The sequence below is a fragment of the Meriones unguiculatus genome, chromosome 3, assembly GCF_030254825.1.
Source record: "Meriones unguiculatus strain TT.TT164.6M chromosome 3, Bangor_MerUng_6.1, whole genome shotgun sequence".
In the NCBI taxonomy this organism is placed as follows: Eukaryota; Metazoa; Chordata; class Mammalia; order Rodentia; family Muridae; genus Meriones; species Meriones unguiculatus.
The window spans coordinates 114,930,841-114,952,326 of record NC_083351.1 but is presented as its reverse complement, the minus strand read 5'-3'; positions in this window follow the sequence as shown (position 1 = coordinate 114,952,326).

Sequence of the window (21,486 nt, the reverse complement as noted above, 5' to 3'; positions counted from 1 at the left end):
ATCCTCCTCCACTGCTGGTGGGAATGTAAACTGGTACAACCACTCTGGAAAGCTATCTGGCGCTTTCTAAGACAAATAGGAATAGTGCTTCCTCCAGACCCAGCTATACCACTGCTAGGTATATACCCAAAGTTTGTTCAAGTACACAAAAAAGACACCTGCTCAACCATGTTTATAGCAGCTCTATTTGTAATAGCCAGAACCTGGAAACAACCCAGATGTCCATCAATGGTGGAATGGGTACAGAAATTGTGGTATTTTTATACAATGGAATACTACTCAGCAATCAAAAAGGAGGAAATCATGAAATTTGCAGGCAAATGGTGGGATCTAGAAAAGATCATTCTGAGTGAAATATCCCAGAAGGAGAAAGACAAACATGGGATATACTCACTTATATAGACCTATAAGATATGATAAATATAATGAAATCTATACACCTAAAAAAGATAATCAATTGAGCGGACATGGGGTAAGATGATCAATCCTCGTTTAGAAAGACAGATGGGATGTGCATTGAATGTATGACAGGAGTCTACTGAGTGCATCTGAAAGACTCAAACTAGCAGTGTTTTCAAAGCAAAGACTCACGACCAAACCTTTGGCAGAGTACAGGGAATCATAAGAAAGAAGGGGAATTAGTCTGATACAGAAAGGATAGGAGCTCCACAAGGACCAAATATATCTGGGCACAGGGTCTTTTCTGAGACTGACATTCAACCAAGGACCATGTATGGATATAACCTAGAACCTCCACTCAGATGTAGCCTGTGGTAGCTCAGTAACCAATTCGTTTCCCAAAGTGAGGGGAACAAGGACTATTTCTAACAGGAACTCAATGACTGGCTCTTTGGTCTCCTCACCCCCGAAGGGAGGAGCAGTCCTGTTAGGCCACAGAGGAGGGCTTTGCAGCCAGTCCTGAAGATACCTGATAAAACAGGATCAGATGAATGGGGAGGAGGTCCCCCCTATCAGTGGACTTGGAAAGGGGCAAGGTGGAGATGAGGGAGGGAGGGAGGGACTGGGAGGGAATGAGGGATCGGGACACGGCTGGGATACAGAGTTAATAAAATATAACTGATAAAAAAAATAAAAAATAAAAAAATAAATATACTTTTTGAATGTAAAATACGGTAATTGAATTATTCAGTAAACATATTCTAGTTTGTACCAGGAACACTACAGGAACAAAACACAGTATAATCAATAGTTGAAGGCAACCAACCAACAAATATACATATTTTTAATTCATGTGTTTAGTTGATGCTTACTGATATTTGGATAAAATTTCACTTGGAATGAAAAGAAACCAATAACAAAGCCATTAATTGGATAACTACTAATTACTGTGAGCAATGAAAATTACATTGATGCATCTAACTTTGTAAGATTTGTGACATCAAATTATCGTAAATAGCATATGTAAATGTGAGATTTCCTAAGAAGTCACTTTCCAACTGCTCAAAGTTTTTTAAACAATCTTTGTCTGCTAATTATCTAATTAACTGGGAAAGACAGTCCAATTATAATCTTGAAGTTCACCGTGGATATATAATTATTTTTGTAATCATTAACTTGGCTTAATCACCTTTAACACTAGTCTTATAGGTCCTCAACTAATTAGTTTTACCAGCTAATTACTGAATATAGAAAATTTTGATTTTCATTAAGATCTAATAAGATCTATTATCTTCTGGGTAGGAATGCGAGGGCATTGTGTACATGACACCAAATAAGGCTCACTAAAGGTCAACTTTTGTGAAACTCAGAATTTTTAAAATACAATTGATTTATAGTGAAACAGTTGCATGCACATAAAATCGAGTTCCATTCATTCTTCAGTAGAATATTTGGATGTTGTTTGTATATAAGCGTACCTTTCATACAAAATATATTTAATAGTCATTTTTACATTTTTCTAAAAGAGATGTTTTTTAAAAAGCTTTATCAATATACATTATAAAATTGGGAAAAAGGAACCTTATATGAAAGTAACTTGATATTTTGATTTGAAATTTTATTTTGTTTGTTAGAAAATTATTATCCTTTATTTTTTATTTTAATAACAATGCAGAATGCTTCAGCTCAAATATCCAGACACTACATTCACTCTGTGATGTGATACTCACTTTTAAAAGTCAGATGCTCAAAGTCATTCACTTTGGCAAATTAGTTACATTATAAATTCTGGAACTGAGTTCAGTGGATATTTGTTCCCTTTAGATCATTATTTGGATGTAATACACAGATTTGGTCCCCAAAGATGAAACAAAATATTTACATATTTATGAAAATAAGTAGTCAAATATATTTGAAATTATTCAAATGAATACCCAATGACAAATACACTATAATTTATATTTATAACTCTAGAAATATTGCCATCTGTCATGCAAACAGCAAGAGACTAGTCTGAAATATTTGTGGTTCATTTTTATTAAATTTTATTGCTTATAAATTATATATTTCATATAAATTTTAAAAACAATTAGAGAATTTAAAATATGCTCTTTGTCTTCATTCTGTTTACCTAAACCCATAACAGTGCTGAGAAAATATTTTAAAATAATCAATACATTTACTACAGTCAAACAATATGAAGTCAGAACAATTAAAAATAAATACTGGAAATATTATTATAGCAACTATGTGGTACATCTACCTTCAATGAGAATTCAAGATAAAAATACTCAAAAAGTATTTAAAAGTTTGCTCAATATCAAGTGCCCTGATTTTACAATCTATGAGAGCTTAAAATTTGGGAATCTTGCCAGGTGTGGTAGTGCAAACCCACCATTCAGGGAAGCAGAAGCAGATTCATTTCTGTGAGTTCAAGGGTAGCGTGTTCTACAAAGGGAGTCCAGGACTTCCAAGCCTATATAGAGAAAGCCTATATCTAAAAACAAAGAAACACACGAAATATAAATCTTGTGGGTTTGAGATATTTTAACATAACAAAACTATAGAGGACACATAATAAACTCTTAGTAAATGAAAACAGTCACTGATTTCTGGATATCTAACAGACTAAATGTCAAAAAAAATGACTATATACTTAAGTTAAAATATGATCAGGATGCCAGGCTTGGTGATGCACCTGTGATCCAAGCACTTAGGGAGTCAAAGGAAGGTATATCTCTGTGTGTTCGAGGCCAGCCTGATCTGCAAGTGAGCCCAGAACAGCCAAGGTTACACAGAGAAACCCTATCTCGAAAAACAAACACGCAAACATATAAACAGGAACATGAATTAATCCAAGTACACAAAACTTTATGTAATTCTTACTAATATGTTACATATGGTCATCTTTCTGTTCTAAATAAGTTTTATTTTAACACAGAAAAAAAATAACATTTTGAAAGATACCAAAAATAGCTACCTATGTACATATTACAGAGTTTCTCTTTAGTAGTTGTTATAGTGACAGATTATTTGTGGTAAATACATAACAATTTAAATACACAATGGATTCTCTTGTAAAAATCGCATGACATGGTACACGGTAAGACTACAAATATTGCATTGCCTTGCTTGACCATGCGTTATGATAAAAGTATCTTAAATTCTGAAAGACCAGTGTTTTGCTGGGCCTCACAGCCAAAGGAGTCATCTCTGTTGCTGTTCCTGCAATCCTATTGTGCACTTACCTTGTTTTTTTTTTTTATTATAAATTGTCTTCAAGAAAGCAGTGTAACATAGAACCTTACTTTCCCTGGATTTCTCATGTAATCAATTTTTATAACCTAAGCAAGATGTACAGCTGTAATCCTAAATTATGCACTTTTTCATGCCCTGACTTACGAGTAATACACGTTTTTGATAATCATCCTCTGGTAAAGGCAACTATAGAATGAGAGCAGTCTTACAAAATTAATATTCACCCTATATGTTGAACACAATAAATCAGTATCACTTGATAAAAAAAAATCTGTTTGTAGTACAGCTTGCTCTCTATGTCATTTGGAATTAGTGATTAAATCTCTTATAAAACTGTTAAATTTTTATATAAATTGTCCCTGTCTTTCTCACATTCTGTTTTCTGTGCTGGACAATAAAAAAAAAAAAAAAAATAGGAGACTCCTGTGCTCAGGACAGACACAGTCACAAATTCACAATGCAGAACTCAGGCAGGCACAGATTTATACTTATGCAACAGGACAGAAGACAGGGAGATCAAAGTAAAGAATTCAAATCTAGTTACACCCTTGGTTAAATGAAAACGGGGAAAGTACTTTGATTTCTCTCCTTTTTGTATCATTGACATATTATTTGTGATTAAAAATTTATTATTTGTGTGCCCAAACTGAATACAAACAAGGCTACCATTCTCCTGCCAACTTGAAAGGATCTCTTTGGAGATAACATCTGGGGATGTGTATGAAAATATTCTAGGTAACCTAGGTAAGAAGACACACCCCAATTGCCAGACTGAATAAAATGGAACAAGGAAAGTGGAGTACAGGAATGCTTTGTTCTTTACTTCTTTACTGAGCATTCAGTGTGACAGGCTGCCATTTCCCCCTTCTGAGGAGAGACACTACCATGCGTGGATCTATGAACTGTACAATAAATCAACACTTTATCCATTCTGTTGTTTCTGTCAAATATTCCACAACAACAAAAACAAAACTAATAACATTTTATTCAATAGATATTTAGGTGCATATTCATTTTACAATATTTATTCTGTACTTTTAATATCTCAGTTTAACTCAAGAATAATGTTACAAATAACTTTCAGTGGTTTCAGAATATCAAGTTGAATAGTTGTTTTACAATCAGTTTTTTGATTTGGAGTTCATGTTATTATTATTGGTGTTTTCTTTACCATAAAAACTATATCACTAAATATTCTTATAACTTGCTTATATTAATAAGTTTGTCTTTATGGATGGCTGCACCCAAAGGTGCAATAGATTGTTCTGGCTCTTCTTCATTTCTTTTTCTGCAAATTTTGGGTTGTTTATTAATCTTACTTCTTGCCGTCTGGCATAAGGAAGTGTTTTAGTTACTTTATCATTTCCTAAATTCATATGTTTTTAAATATGTAATTCAAATTGATCTCAATGAAGAGTCTGAATTTGGGCTAAGACTAGAGCTCAGTTGGTAGAGTGTATAACTTTCTTTTCTTTTCTTTCTTTCTTTCTTTCTTTCTTTCTTTCTTTCTTTCTTTCTTTCTTTTTGAGAAAAAGTTACTTTGTATAGTCTTGGCTGTCCTCATCCCATTTTGTAGACCAGGCTGGCCTCGAACTTACAGAAGTCTGCCTGCCTCTGCTTCCCTTCAAGTGCTGGGATTACAAGAATGTACGACTGTGCCAGGTGTATTTACTTCTTCGATGAGGCCATGGGTTTGATCCAGGGAAATGGAGAGGGAATTTCTTTTACCACATCTGTTTCTGAATTCAAAGTTTTACCTCCCTAATAGATTATAATTCAGTCCACACAATGCTCAAATTCTACTCAGCTATTCAAAACAAGAAATCATGAAATTGGTAGGTAAATGGATGGAATTAGAAAAGATCATCCTGAGTGAGGTAACACAGAAGCAGGTATATGCTCACTTGTAAGTGGGTATCAGCCATATTATGTAGGATAGACATACTAAAACCTACAGACCTAAAGAAGCTAAACAACAAAGAGGACTCTAGAGAAGATGAGAAGATGCTTAATTTTCATTCAGAATGGAAAACAGGATAGATACTGGAAGCAATAGAAGAGAGGAAAGGGGACAAGAACCTACCATAGAAGTACATTCAAAGACTCCACTCTTCAGGGCATAGAAACAGACACAGAGACTCACACCTAAATTTTGGACAGAACCCAGGGAGTCTTATAAAAGAAGGAGGGCATAAAAAGACCCAGAAGAGACAATAGCCACACAGAGACAAACAAAGCCAAAAACAGCATGGCCTGGGGGTTGAGGGACTGCAGTGACTGATGCATCAACCAAAGACCTTGCATAGAGAGGACCTAAACTTCCTGCTCAGATGTAGCTCTTAGACAGCTCAGTCTCTATGAGGGTCCTTAATAAGGGAGAAAAGACAGTCTCTGACATGTGCTTGGTTACCTGCTCCTTAATCACTTCTCCCTGTTGGGGCAATATAACCAACACACAGAGGAAGAGGATCCTGGCAATCCTGATGGGAACTGATAAACTAGAGTCAGACATTGGAGAAGAGGAATTCCCATACCAGTGGTCTAGAGGAAAGGGATATGTGAGCAAGAGGGAGGGAGGGGAAACAATATGGACATGAGGGAGAGTGCTATAATGGGGATACAAAGTGAATAAATTGTTAAATAATAATAATGATGATGCTGAGAAAAAGAAATGTTCATTGTTATTAGGCATCAGGGAACTGCAAAATCAAAACGGCTCTGAGATTCTACCCTACACCTATTAGAATGGCTAAGATAAAAAACTCATGACAGCACATGCTGGCAAGGTTGTGGAGAAAAGTGATCACTCTTCCATTGGTAAGTGGAAATCAATCTGGCACTTTCTCAGAAAATTGGAACCAGCTCTATCTCAAGACCCAGGCCCTCTGCTCAGTTGTAGTCCATAGGAAGCTTAGTTTCAAGGTAGATCACTCAGTAAAAGGACCAGGAGCTGTCTCTGATAATGGACTCTGTTGCTTCTCATTGATTCCTTTCCGAGGTAAGGCAGCCTTGCCAGGCAAAAGGGGAAGAAGATGTTGGCAGTCTTGATTGTCTGTGGTCTTTTCTGAGTACTAAGGACTGAGGGAGAAAGAGAGAGCACAGGTGGGACCAGGAGGAGGCAAAAGGAAGGGGCTATTATCAGAATGGAAAATGAATACATTAATTTTAAAAATAACATTTAAAAAAAGACACAGCTATACCACTCCTGGGCATTTACCCAAAAAATACCCCACCATACTGTTGGCAAAGATTGACCATTATAACTTTATATACCTAGGTCTTTAAGTTTTCTCCATTATTGATATAAAGCTAAAAGAAAATTGTATATAAAAATAGCAGCACACAACAGCAATGCATTGATTTTTACAGTAGTTAAAAACATTCAAAGGCAATTCTTAGAAATTTTGTGCTAACATATTTACCTTCTGTATGAATCATAGGACTCCTAGTTGACATTTCATCTGATTATATGAATTTGAGCTTTCGTTTAATGCAGTGATTGTTCAAAGTTATGAAATGTCAAATATGTGCGAGAAAATATAATAAATGTACTTTCTGTATAGAGTGGGCTTAAAAATTAAAACTATTACAAGGGTAAGATAACAGTAACTGCAAGAGAAACGTACCTCACCCAGAATATCAGTGAGTCTTTTAACAAACCTGTGCTATAAGGTAACATTTCATCTAAGAAAGAAATCGAATAAAGGCATATAATTATTTAATAATAAATTAATGTGGAGCAGCTCTTTAAAAGGAAATGAAACAATGAATTCTGAATCTCTAATGTAATAAATGCAACTCAAGTAATTCCTGGTGCTCATTACATTTTTCTCCACATTTGCAAATTCTTATAACTGATTTCAATTAAATTATCCTTTTAAACTTTTATTTTTATTTAGTGTTAATTAATACACTCAGCATGCTCTAAACTATTTCAAATGCAGACATTCTCAAAATCTATTTTATTGATAACATGCATACATCTTCTCGTAATAAGTTTTCTACTTCATAAATATGAAAGCAAATTTATATTATATATTATGAGTCAATATAGGATAAGAAGCAAGGACATTTTTGGAAACCAAAAAAGGTAGAACAATATGAAGTAAAAAGACCATTAGGTTTTATTGTTTTGTTGCTTTATCCAAGAAGATGTAACAATTGGGAGATACATAAATATAAGGATGCCATTCATCTGGTGAGTCAGGATTGATGAAAACAGGACTTCAATATGCTGAAAAAATTTATTGAAGTCCTTCCCACTGGAATATAATAGACTTATATATAAGAAACAGCAAAAATAAAAAGAATCAAGATGTTATCTATGAACAATAATTTTAAATATTTTATTTTATATGAATGTTTGTAGTGTATGAAAATTCATTATTAAGCCATTACAATATATTATTATTTGATGACACCCTTTACTTAATAAAGCAAGGAAAGTACTATAAAAAGATAGATGCAGATATTTCACTTGTAGAGAATAAAAACAAAAATAAAGTAATTGAATAATTAGCAGCATGAACCTAATTACATTCTAAAATTCCATCAAAAACATTTATGTTTCAGGTAAGTTTTCTGCTTAGCTACATAATAAAAAAATAATTAGTATCTTCTGTATAATCAAATGCATGTACTAGAGCTGGGATGATAGAAAGTATGCTTTTCTCTAAGTGTTTCTGTGCCATTCAATAGTCTTCTATTGAGAACTGTGTACCCCAGTTTAGCTCTGTACCCCAGTTTTTAATTGGCTTACTTGATTTGTTGCTTTTTAACTTCTTGAGTTATTTACGTATTCTGGATATCAGCCCTCTGTCAGATATAAGGTTGATGAAGATCAATAAATGGGACCTCATGAAACTGTCCGTGAATCTGCAAGGTTTAATTCAGGGTGTTCCATTTGATTCCATTGATCCATCCGTCAGGTTCTATGCCAGTTCCATGCAGTTTTTACTAATGTTGCTCCATAGTGTACAGCTTGAGATCAGGGATGGAGATGTCTCCAAATGATCTTTTATTGTAGAGGATGTATTAGGGATTCTGGGTTTCTTGTTATTCCATATGAAGTTAAGAATTTTTCTTTCAAGGTCTGTAAATAATTGTGTTGGTGATTTGATGGGAATTGCATTCAATCTGTAGATTGCTTTTGGTAAGATGGCCATTTTAACTATATTAATCTTGCCAAGCCTTGAGCATGGGAGATCTTTCCTACATTCTGATAAGTTCGTTTTTTTCTTTCTTCAGAGGCTGGAATTTTTTTCATACAAGTCTTTGACTTGCTTGGATAGAGTCACACCAAGGTACTTTATGCCTTTTGTGGCTATTGTGAAGGGTGTTGTTTTCCTAATTTCTTCTCAGCCACTTTGTCTTTTGTATACAGGTGACCTGATTTTTCTTTTTTGAGTTAATTTTGTATCCAGCCACTTTTCTGAATGTAATTGTCAGCTGTAGGAGTCCCCTCAGGGAAATACAAATCAAATACAAATACAAATAAAAACGAGCCTGCAATTTCACCTTACACTCATAAGAATGGCTAAGATCCCAGGCCACAGAAGAGGTCAATGCAGCCACTTTTGACGAGAACTGATAGACTAAGATCAGAAAGGAGAGGAGAACCTTCCCTATCAGTGGACTTGGGGAGGGGCATGCATGAAGAAACGGGAGGGAGGGTGGGATCGGGAGGGGAGGAGGGAGGGGCGTATGGGGGGATACAAAATTAATAAAGTGTAATTAATAAAAAAAAAGAATGGTTAAGATCTAAATCTCAAGAAACAACACATGCTGGAGAGGATGTGGAGAAAAGGGGACCCTTTTCCATTGCTGGTGGGAATGTAAACTTGTATAACCACATTAGAAATCAGTCTGGTGCTTTCTCAGACAATTACCCTCCACACTGCAGGGTATCAAAGCAGATGCTGAGATTCATAGCCAAACTTTGTGCAGAGTGCAGGGAATCTTATGAAAGAATGGGGAGATAGAAATACCTGGAGGGGACAGGAGCTCCAAAAGGAGAGGAACAGAACCAAAAAATCTAGACACAGGTTTTTGTTGTTGTTGTTGTTGTTAGTTTTTTTTTTTTTTCTTTTTCTGAGACTGATACTCCAACCAAGGACTATTCACGGAGGTAACCTAGAACCCCTGCACAGTTGTAGCCCGTGGAAGCTCAGTGTCCAAGTGGGTTTTTTAGTGATGAGATCAGGGACTCTCTCTAAAATGAACTCAGTGGCTGGCTCTTTGATCATCTCCACCTCAGCGGGGTGCAGCCTTACAGTGCCACAGAGGAAGACAATTCAGCCAGTCCAGATGAGACTTGCTAGAATAGGATCAGATGGAATGGGAGGAGAACCTCCCCTTTTAGTGGACTGTGGGAGGGGCATGGTTGGAGAAGAGGGAGACAGGGGGTTTTGGGAGGGGGAGAAGGAGGGATCTACAGGTAGGATACAAAGTGAATAAACTTTAATTGATAAAATAAAAAATGTATTTTAAAAATAAATAAAAAATAAATGGAAAAAAGTATTCTTAACATCCTGGAGCACCAACGTCTTTCTAGCATTTCATTCATACCCAAACCTGCACAAATGGACAATAAACAGGGGATACAAATATGCGATAGACATGTGTGGTTACTGTGGTGTTCTGGATAAAAACTTACCACAGAGGTTCATGTATTTGAACACATAGCCCCTTGCTTACGTCACTGGTTGGGAAGGTCATGAAATTTCTGGAGCTATAGCCTTCCTGGAGGTAGGTTTTAAGAAGTATAGCTTCATTCCAATTCTACCTCTCCCTCCCTGCTTGTTGTAAGAGCATTGAGATACGATCACTTTTATCCTGGCCTCCTGAGATGCCTGATGCTGGGAGGCTCAGTTGGGAAGAATGTGCTGCTTCTGAAAACAAATTAGGTGGGTTTTGTTTTGTAGCTCCCACATTGGGAGGCTTACAATTGCCTGTAACTCCAACTGTATGGGATCTGATACGTTTTTCATCATCTGAACTTCATATGTAATTGCACTCATGTGCGCATTCACCTCCACAAGTATATATATATATATACATATATATATATATATATATACATATATATATATTTAAATATATCTAATTAAAAAATAAAATGGTAACATCATATAAAATGTTATTTATGAAACATATCTTAACATAATTAATATTTAACCCTTAGACTATTCATTGAATGACTACACGTTACTTCAGTAAACAGCAAACAATACAGATTGACAAGAATATATGTTATTGTAGTATGACTTTGTCAGTGACGTAGAGGGCTACAAGTCCTTAAAAGTAACTAACAGGTAAATATATACACACTTCTACCATTAATAAGTTATAAATTCTATGTTGAAATTTTTCTTAGCAGATTATTATGCAGCAACAAAACAAAAGTAAGTAATGTAGAGTTCACATCATAAAAACTCTAAAGGAATGTCAAACAAGTATGTGAGGGTCAAGATATGAAGAAATAACATACAAAGCTATCAGTGGTTAGAGACAACATTTTACTCTAAATGTATGTAAATATTTATGGAGATTAAAAAGAAAATTCTGAATTAAAACATATCTTTCACCTTTATATGTCCTTGTAAAATCTGTGAATTCTAAGTAATAAAAAGAAAAGAAACCTCATAAGCTTTGTGGCATATAAGTTATTTAGAAAGTAAAAGTTTCAAGTATATTAAGCTTCTCATCTCTAACACCAGAAGCCAGAATAAATGAAATCTTCCTGCAACTGAAAATTATATATCAAGTTAAGATGGGGATATTTTCACATATGTTTCACCTTTGTGAGGTGGAAGAATATCTTTAATAGATTTTCATGAATGAAAAGTATGTATCCAAATGTAACTCACCTGCAGAAAATACTTTGTGGAAGACTTTAAAACATAACCAGAAGTTAATTTTAGAATAAAATTACAATGACATAAGAAACAATAAATAGGAATGTAAGTGGTGAGCAGTGAGCCTTGAAAAGGTCTAGTATTGTCAGTACGGCAAACACACGCATCAGTGTGCATGTATGTGTGTTGTATGTATGTATGTATATATGTATGTATGTATATATGTGTATGTATGTATGATTCATACAGTAGTAGAAGGGCAGATATTAATTTGTCAGTATGTAATATAGAAATTAGAATTCTAATGCCAATGAAATTCTTTGTAGATGAAATTATTACTGGAGGAGAGAAAATTGTAATCTGATAAAGAATATATCACTTATTTCATCAATGCCTTGTAATTGAAATCAGGGTAGCAGAAATAAACTTTCAATTAAAACACTATTCAGAGATATGGTAAAAAATAGCTTGATAATCTTAGGAAATGTTAATAAAACATAAGAACATAGCATTTAGATTTTGTCTCTTAATTTTTGTAGATTATTGTTGAGAATTCTAATCATTTACATAGTAATATATAATCACATCTAATTCCATTTCTACCTCCCTCCCAACTTTACACCATTTATCTTTTCCTCCTATTCACTCTATTTTTTTGTCATTTTATATAACCGAACAAATACAGTTGTACACAGGTATGAAGCCATCCACCAGACCATGGGCAATCTAAAAATGGCTGTAGCCTTAATAAAATATGATTTTCCTTCCCCGAGAAACAAGTCACTACCAGTATTTCCTCAGCATGTGGTAGAGTTTGAGAATATTCTGCCCCATCTATGGTAGGATATAGGCTACCTTTATGTGATATAGGTGATGAGTAGGTAAATTAAGGCTACTGACTGTGAGTTTATAATTCTACAATTTTAGTGTAGCTGGTCTTTTACACTTTATGTGCTCCTCTTTTTCTCAACTTTATTCCACCTCCCCTTTCATCTGATCCTGTTTTATCACGTGTTCAGGACTGGCTGCAAAGTCCTCCTCTGTGGCCTAGCAGGACTGCTCCACCCTTGGGGGATGGGGAAGTCAAAGAGCCCACCATTGAGTTCCTGTCAGAGATATTCCCTGTTCCCCTTACTATGGGAAAACAATTGGTTACTGAGCTACCAAGGGCAACATCCCAGCAGAGGTTCTAGGTTATATCCATACATAGTCCTTGGTGGAATGTCAGTCTCAGAAAAGACCCCTGTGCCGATATATTTGGTCCTTGCGGAGCTCCTATCCTTTCCACATCATACTAACTCCCTTTCTTTCATATGATTCCCTGTACTCTGCCAAAGGTTCGGTTATGAGTCTTAGTATCTGCTTTGATACACTGCTGGGTAGAGTCTTTCAGATGGCTTCTGCGGTAGGCTCCTGTCCTGTTGTTTTCTCCTACGTCCAATGACCATCCCATTTGTCTTTCTAAGTGAGGATTGATGTCTTACCCTGGGTCCTCTTTCTTGTTTATCTTCTTTAGGTGCATAGAATTCATTATATTTATCATATCTTATAGGTCTATATAAGTGAGGATATATCATGTGTGTCTTTCTCCTTCTGGGATATGTCACTCAGAGTGATCTTTTCTAAAAAATCCTAGCATTTGCCTGAAAATTTCATGATTTCCTCCTTTTTGATTGCTGAGTAGTATTCCATTATATAAAAATACCACAATTTCTGTATCCATTCCTCCATTGAGGAGGTTACAAACATGGTTGAGCAACAAAAATTCCAAAATTGTCACTGCAATCTAGCCATTTCCAAAAGGTAGCAGTTCACAGCACTCATCCCCATATGTTAGCCATTACATTCTTTCTGCCTCATCTTCCATGACAGTTCCTAAGCCTTTGCAGTTAAGGGACAAATATAGATGTATGTTTAGAGATAAATATTTAGTATCTAATTCTCAACTCTCTGGCCAGTTATGTTCTCTTAATTGACCTCTGTAAACTTTAGAGAAATTTCTTTGACTAAAGTTAAGAACAAACCATGTATATGGATATAAATTTTAGTATTTATAGGAAAATCAACTTTGTCACATAGCAAAATAAGAACAGAATGTTTTATTCAGGGGTTTATGGAAAGCCATGGACTTTGAACAATCATTACTATACCAGGCATCAATTTCCCTACTGTGGAGCAGTCATCTAATCAAATCCTCATTCCTCCCCATTCCCTCACATTTTTTACATCATAGCACTTATATCCATATATTCTCCTCTACTTTGCCACTTTCTTAAAGGACTGTAATTACTGACTGAATTATAGATATTTTTCCTTATATACACCGAGAACTGTCCATGAAGTTGCTTTTCAGGCAGATGGAGACCATTACAGAAAGCCAGGATTTGTTGAAGTGAATAGAACAACTGTCTGGGTAAAAGGTTTTAACTAATAACATAAAGTACCTATGGTGTGGCTCTAACCAAGCAAGTGAAAAGACCTGTTTGAGAGAAACTTCAAGTCTCTGAAGAAAGAAATTGAAGAAGATATCAGAAGATGTAAAGATCTTTCCTGCTCAAGGATCGGTAGGATTATCATAGTGAATCTACAGATTCAATGCACTTCCCATCAAAATACCAACACAACATTTTACAGACCTTGAGAGAAAAATTATGAACTTCATATGGAGAAAAAAACAAACAAACAGAATTTCCAAAACAATCCTGTACAACAACAGGTCATCTGGAGGTATCTCCATCCCTGACCTCAAGCTGTACTAAAGAGCAACAGTAATAAAAACTGCATGGTATTGGCATAGAAACAGAATGGTGGATCAATGGAACCACATAGAAGACACCGAAATAAACCCACACACCTATGGATAATTGATTTATGACAAAGAAACCAAAACCATTCAATAGAAAAAACAAAACAAAACAAAACAGCATCTTCAACAAATGGTGCTGGTCCAACTAGATATCTACATGCAGAAAAATGAAAATAGATCCATATTTATTACCCTGCACAAAACTAAAGTCCAATTGGATCAGAGATCTCAATATAAAACCAGACACTAAATTGGTTATAAGAAAAAATGGACAAGAGCCTAGAACTCATTGGCACAGGTAACAACTTCCTAAACAGTACACCAACAGCACAGGCTCTAAGAACAAAAATCAATAAATGGGACCTCATGAAACTGAAAACCTTCTGTAAGCAAAAGATACTGTTGTCAGAACAAAATGATAGCCTACAGACTGGGAAAGGATCTTCATCAACCCTATATCTGACAGAGGGCTGATATCGAGAATATATAAAGAAGTAAATTTAGTTGAAAAGCAGCAAATACAGCAATTCAATTAAAAAATGGGGTACAGAGCTAAACAGAGAATTCTCAGTAGAGGAATACAGAATGGCAGAGAAACACTTAAAGAAATGCTCAGCATCCTTAGCCATCAGAGAGATGCAAATCAAAACGACCCCGAGATTTCACTTGACACCCATCAGAATGGCTAAGATCAAAAACTCTTGCTTAGTTTCTTTAGATGCACAGGTTTTAGTGGGTTTGTCCTATGTTGTATGTCTATATGAGTGAGTATATACCATGTGTGTCTTTTTGCTTCTGGGACAACTCACTCAGGATGATCCTTTCCAGATCCCACCATTTACCTGCAAATTTCATGATTTCCTTATTTTTCATTGCTGAGTAATATTCCATTGTGTAGATGTACCACAATTTCTGCATCCATTCTTCAGTTGAGGGGCATCTGGGTTGTTTCCAGCTTCTGGCTATTACAAATAAAGCTGCTACACTGATTGCATGTGGGTTGATGCCCCAGGTCCCGCCTCTGAGAAAAAGGTATCGGACGGGTCTGATGCTCTTTGGGTGGATGACACCTAAATGAACATCTGTACAAAGTCCCAATTTATTTCTAATATCAGAGATCAGACCTCTACTCTTGCCTGATGCGTCTAAAACAAAAAGGGGGAACTGTAGAGAGCTGCGGAATGCTATGCCTTAAAGATGGAGCTGGTTTCTGCCTTCCACCTTCCCGATGGTGAGTGCTCTCTGTCACGAACAACTCCACATTTGGCTAAGGCCGAGGATCTGGCTTGCTTCCATGTATGTGGACCTATCTGCATTGCCCCCGTGGCACGCCTGGGTTGGCTACCCAGAGGCTATTTAAGCTGTGGGCTGGCTTTCCCCGGGGTCCGAGGATTGTTCAATGTTCCTGAATAAACAGCATTGAAAAAAAAAAAAAAAAAAAAAAAAAAAAAAACCATACACAGAGCTCTGGGTTCTTCCCCAGCACCACATAAGAAGCCTTTAAGTCATGCACTTGGCAGGCAGAGACGATCAGAAGGGACAAGGGCATCCACCTCCTACATAGTGAATTCAAGGCCAATGAAGGCTATGTGAGACCCTGAAAAAAAAAAAAAAAAAGAGTCCCATCTATGTATTCTTGATAAGCCCAGCACCTAAAACCTAGGAGTCTAGCTCTTGGGCTCCACAGTAGCATGTGCTAATTGTCACTCCTTCTGTGCATCAGTATTTTCAAAACACTATACTGAGAATATCTTAACCTTCTGACGACTTTCTTGATAGGAACTATGAGAAGGGATTTACAACAAGTTTACTTTTACAAGGTGCCATTTGTTGGAGTCAGTAACAAAGCTGATGGATCATTGTAGGAAGAAAGGAAACACCAATTTTTGTTCACCATGTCTCAGTACCCCATATGTCCTAGGCCATGAATATTAACGGTCCATTGTGGATTGTTCTTTTAAATTTCTTAATAAAATTCTAAAACTATAAAAAAATAACTCAAGTGACAACACATGCTGGAGAGGTTGCTGAGAAAGGGGAACCCTCCTCCATTGCTGGTGGGAATGCAAAATTGTACAACCACTCTGGAAATCAGTATGGCGCTTTCTCAGACAATAAAGAATAGTGCTTCCTCAACATCCAGCTATACCACTCCTAGTCATATATCCAAAAGATGGTCAAGTACACAACAAGGATATCAACAAGGATATTTGCTCAACTATGATTGTAGCAGCTTTATTTGTAATAGCCAGAACCTGAGAAAAACCCAGATGTCCCTCAGTAGAGGAAAGGATATAGCAATTGTGGTACTTTTACACAATGGAATACTATTCAGCAATTAAAATACAAGGAAATCATGAGTTTGTAGGCAAATGGTGGGACCTAGAAAAGATCATCCTGTGTGAGGTATCCCAAAAGCAGAAAGACAGACCTGGTATATAGTCACTTATATAGACCTATAAGATATGATAAACATAATGAAATCTATACACCTAAAGAAGACAAGAAAGAGGACCTGGGGTAAGATGATTAATCCTCAGACTGACAAATGGGATGGACATTGGATGTAGAAGAAAACAAGTAAGAGGACAGGAGCCTACCACAGAGGGCCTCTGAAAGACTCTACCTAGCAGTGTATCAAAGCAGATACTAAGAGTCATAACTGAACCTTTGGCAGAGTGCAGGGAATCATATGAAAGAAGGGGGAGTTAGTATGACATGGAAAGGATAGGAGCTACACAAGGACCAAATATATCTGGGCACAGGAGTCTTTTCTGAGACTTTTTCTCCAGCCAAGGACCATGTATGGCTATAATCTAGAACCTCTGCTCTGATGCAGCTCATGATATCTCAGTATCCAAGTGGGTACCCTAATAAGGGGAACAGGGACTATTTCTGATAGAAACTTAATGGCAGACTCTTTGATCCCCCCCCCCCCCCAGGGAAGAGCAGCCCTGCTAGGCCACAGAGGAGGACTTTGCAGCCAATACTGAAGATACCTGACAAAACAGAGTCAGATAAAAAGGGAGGAAGTCCTCCCTTATTAGTGGACTTTAAAGTGGCAGGGAGGAGATGAGGAAAGGAGGGAGGATTGGAAAGAATGAGGGAGCTGGATACAGTGGTATACAAAGTTAATAAACTGTTACTAATATTAAAAAAAGAGAAAAAAGGAAAAAGAGAGACACAGAAATGTAAGGCTAGTAGAAGAAACTGATTTTGAAAAACAATTTAAGTCTAGCACCCTTTGTGTTACTTTGTTTATAATATTATATATATATATAAAGAGTTTAGGGTTTGAAGGCTATGTGAACACATTCTCACTATGTATGTTTGAATTTTGGCGGTATCTAGGATATGGATCAGATAATGGAATGTAGGTGAAGAGAACATGAAGTAGGAGTGAAAGAATCTCCCACTTTACCTCTGCTTTTCTTATAAACAAAGATTAAATATGCAGAATCTCAACCACAAATCTATCCCACATGTGCGTTTTGTCTGCTCTACCATATGAGGAGAGTTGCTGTAGAATTCTGATTTACTTTGGAGAAACCCATCTAACTTATATTTTTCAAGGATTAATTTTTCTTACACCACATGTAAGAATTTTCAATATGCAAAGCAATACCATTATTGTGATTAAAAGTTTATCTTGTCATATATATTTACAAAACAAACTTATTTGTGTCTAGATTTTTAAAAATTCCATTCTTTGTTTTATAAATGAAAGTATTTATATTCTTTTATTAATGTTATTTATATTCATTTGCAAAACATGTACAAAAATATTCTTCAGAAAATGCAGTGTCTTAATTTATTCTCTACTTTGGTTGTAATTCAAAATGTGTGTCATGCATCAGAGTTTTTTTTTTTTTTTTTTTTTTTTTTTTTCTCTTTGTTCATGGGTATTAAGAGTTAAGTGAAGATTCACTATCCTAGGAAAAGGCGAAAATAGTAATCCTGGGAAGGTCTCTCAACATGTGGGTTCAGGGAAAGCAATTAGTTTTCAAAGTAGATATGTCAGTAAAAATATACTTAGAAAAAGATGGAACCGCAATTTTAAGTGAAAGTCAAAACTTCTTTCCAGACCTAAACTAAATTCCCTTACTATGCTATTCATGTTGCCTTTTAAAACCTGTCTATCCAGCAGTTATCCACAAGCCTTCCTTTATTCCCCTCAAAAGTACCTCACCATAGGCATTAAAAGGAAAAGGTAAGTTTTCTTCCTAGATCTTTTCCTCTTTCTGCTTTTCATAGCTTTTGTTGTAGGTGTTCTTAGAGTTCAGTATGTCTTCTCTCCCAAATACTCAGAACCTATAAATCATTTTTCATACTTCTCGTGGGATATGCTAAAGCTAACAAAAATTTTTGTTTCACCCAGCTTTCAGTATTTTCTTGTTTTATTTTTAAATTTTTCATTTTTTTCAGAAACCACAAATAAAATATACACAAGTGTTAACAAAGTCTTAGAAACAAAATATATGTATCTTCCCACATTTCAGAATTTTCCTTTTTTCACCATGGAGCAAAGCTCAGTCATCTGAAACATGTTTAAGAATTGATCAAGGAGACCTCGAGGCTAGAATACCCATTTTTAATCATGACCCTTCTCCATTTGCACATGTGATCAGTTCCTTTAGCTTGTAAATGTCAGCTCCACCACAAATATTTCCTTGCTGGAGAGATTTAATCCAAAGTCTTATAGCTTTTGTTTTCTAAGAAATCAATCTTACTCAAGCTGCAGCCCCAAACTGACTGCAACTCAGTATGTAATCAGACTGATATCAAACTTATGGTCCTACTCTTACCTCAGCCTGTTATCAATGGAGTTATAAGTTCTCACTTATAGTATGCCAATATAGTATTTATTGTCTGCAAGATATTTCTGAGAAATTAGTATTCAGCTATGCTTGATTCTCAAATGATCTTTTATGTTATGTGCAATATAAGGCCTCTTGTATGTGCTAAATTTTTTTAAATTTTGTTTTATTAATTACAGCTTATTCACTTTGTATCCCAGAGGTATCCCTTTCCCTACCCCTTCCCAATCCCACACTCCTTCCCTCTTCTTCTCCTATGCCCCTCCCCCAGTCCAATGATAGGGGAGTTCTTCCTCCCCTTCCATCTGACCATAGTCTATCAGATCTCATCAGGACTGGTTTCTTTGTCTTCCTCTGTGGACTAGTAAGGCTGCTCCCCACACAGGTGGAGATAATCCTAGCGCCAGCCCATGAGTTCATTTCTGAGATAGTCCCTGGTCCTGTTATTGGGGAACCCTCTTAGATACTGAGCTGCCTTGGGCTACTTCTTTGCAGGGGTTCTAAGTTATCTCCATGCATGGTCCTAGTTTGGAGTATTTGTCTCAGAAAAGACCCCTGTGCCCAGATATTTTTGGTTCTGTTTCTCCCTTTGTGGACCTCCTGTTCCCTCCAGGTCTTTCTATCTCCCCCTTCTTTCATAAGATTACTTGCACTCTGCCCAAAGTTTGGCTGTGCACCTCAGCAAATGTTTTTGATACCCTGCTGGGTTAAGTCTTTCAGAGTCTGTCTGTGAGTGCTATTTTAAAAACAATTTTGTTCACGTTTCTTAATCCTCTTCCTGCCTTCTCCAACAGAATCCTTCCAACATCCCAACACCAGGTAGGAGAGAAAGGAGGTTAGTGGGAAGAAGGGTCAGAGATCTCTTTAGCTATATCCTGCTGGTTAAGGTCATCATGGTTCTTGGGGGTAGCCCAATCTGCATTTGAGGAAATCTACAACTTCTTGTCAAACTGCATCAAGAGCAATCAGAAGAAGTCAAGAGATACCCTGAAATGAAGATTGGACTTATCATGAGGACACAGATGACCCCAACCAACAAGAACTAACAAAGAGAACTGTTCCCTCTCCCACTAACTCTGTCTCTCTCCTACCTGCTGTTGTGTGGTTGGAGGAAACTGGAGAAGAGAGAAAGAGGCTTAAGAAATATAAATAAGATATATTTTAAAAAGCAATGACAACAAGTGGTGCCCACTAGGCATAATAGAAAACGTAGTTTCTGAAACCCTTCATGAGATGGCAAGTTATGAATGTATGTGTACAGTTTTTCAAAAAAATGTAGCCAACCTTGATGAGACTTGATAGGCTAGGATCACATAGAATGGAAGGAGCCGCCACCCCCATCAGTGGACTAAGGAAGAGTCATAGGTGGAGAGGAGGGAAGGTGGGTGGGACTGGGAGGAAATGGAGAGGGCTAAAGCAAGGGTACAAAGTGAATAAATTTAAATAAATAAATTAATTAATTAAGGAAATAAATCAGAAAAATAATTTATAGAAGTTGATACTGCTGGGTTCTCTTCTGCTTTACTCCCAGAGTGGATTTTCTATTTCTTCTTTGTCTTCTTCCTGCATTCTGTTCTAAAATTGTTTGGGAGGATAGTTGAAAAAGGTTCAGAAGGTTCACTTGTTTTAGAAAAGATTGCAGAATTGGTTATAAATATAGAGCATTTGTAAGTAGAGGTTGAAGTGCTTGGAAAGCAGAAAGTGCTAGTAGAAGGAGAACAAAGGGTTCAGGCCTGGTGTCCCAGATCGGAAATTTCACACTGGATGAATGAGGAAAGCAAATTAGGTGGGAAGGCACATTGCTGCACTGCACTACTCCAGCCAGGGGCCCAGAGCACCTGCATGAAGAAAAAGGCTGGGAAGAGCAGGAGGCTGTACAGGGAAAAGAGGTTATTGACATGCCAAGTGCACCACCGGAGGAGTTGTTTGGGACCACTGCAAGCACCATTAGCATTCTCAGCCTTTGTGCAACATAGGCCTGCTAATGATGGTGGTGAGGCTTATGATGAGAGAATATGACATCCAACAGAAGTGATAGCTTTTAAGCATTTTAAAGAATCTACTGTAAAGTATAGAATACATTCCTGCTTTGTTAAAAAATGCTAAATAACCGGGCTACACAAAATCAGCTTATTCCCCAAGATTGGAAGGGATTGCTGTCAGCTGTATTAGAAGCTGGTCAGCAGTTATAGTGGTTATCATGGTGGAGAAATAAAGCCACAAAAATAGAACCATGGACTATAGCAGGGGAAATAAATATTATGAAATATCAATTATGTGGTAAAAAGCATTATGTTTATATACAAGTACAAATCCGAGCTGACAATGTTGTAATTGAACAATGTTGTGT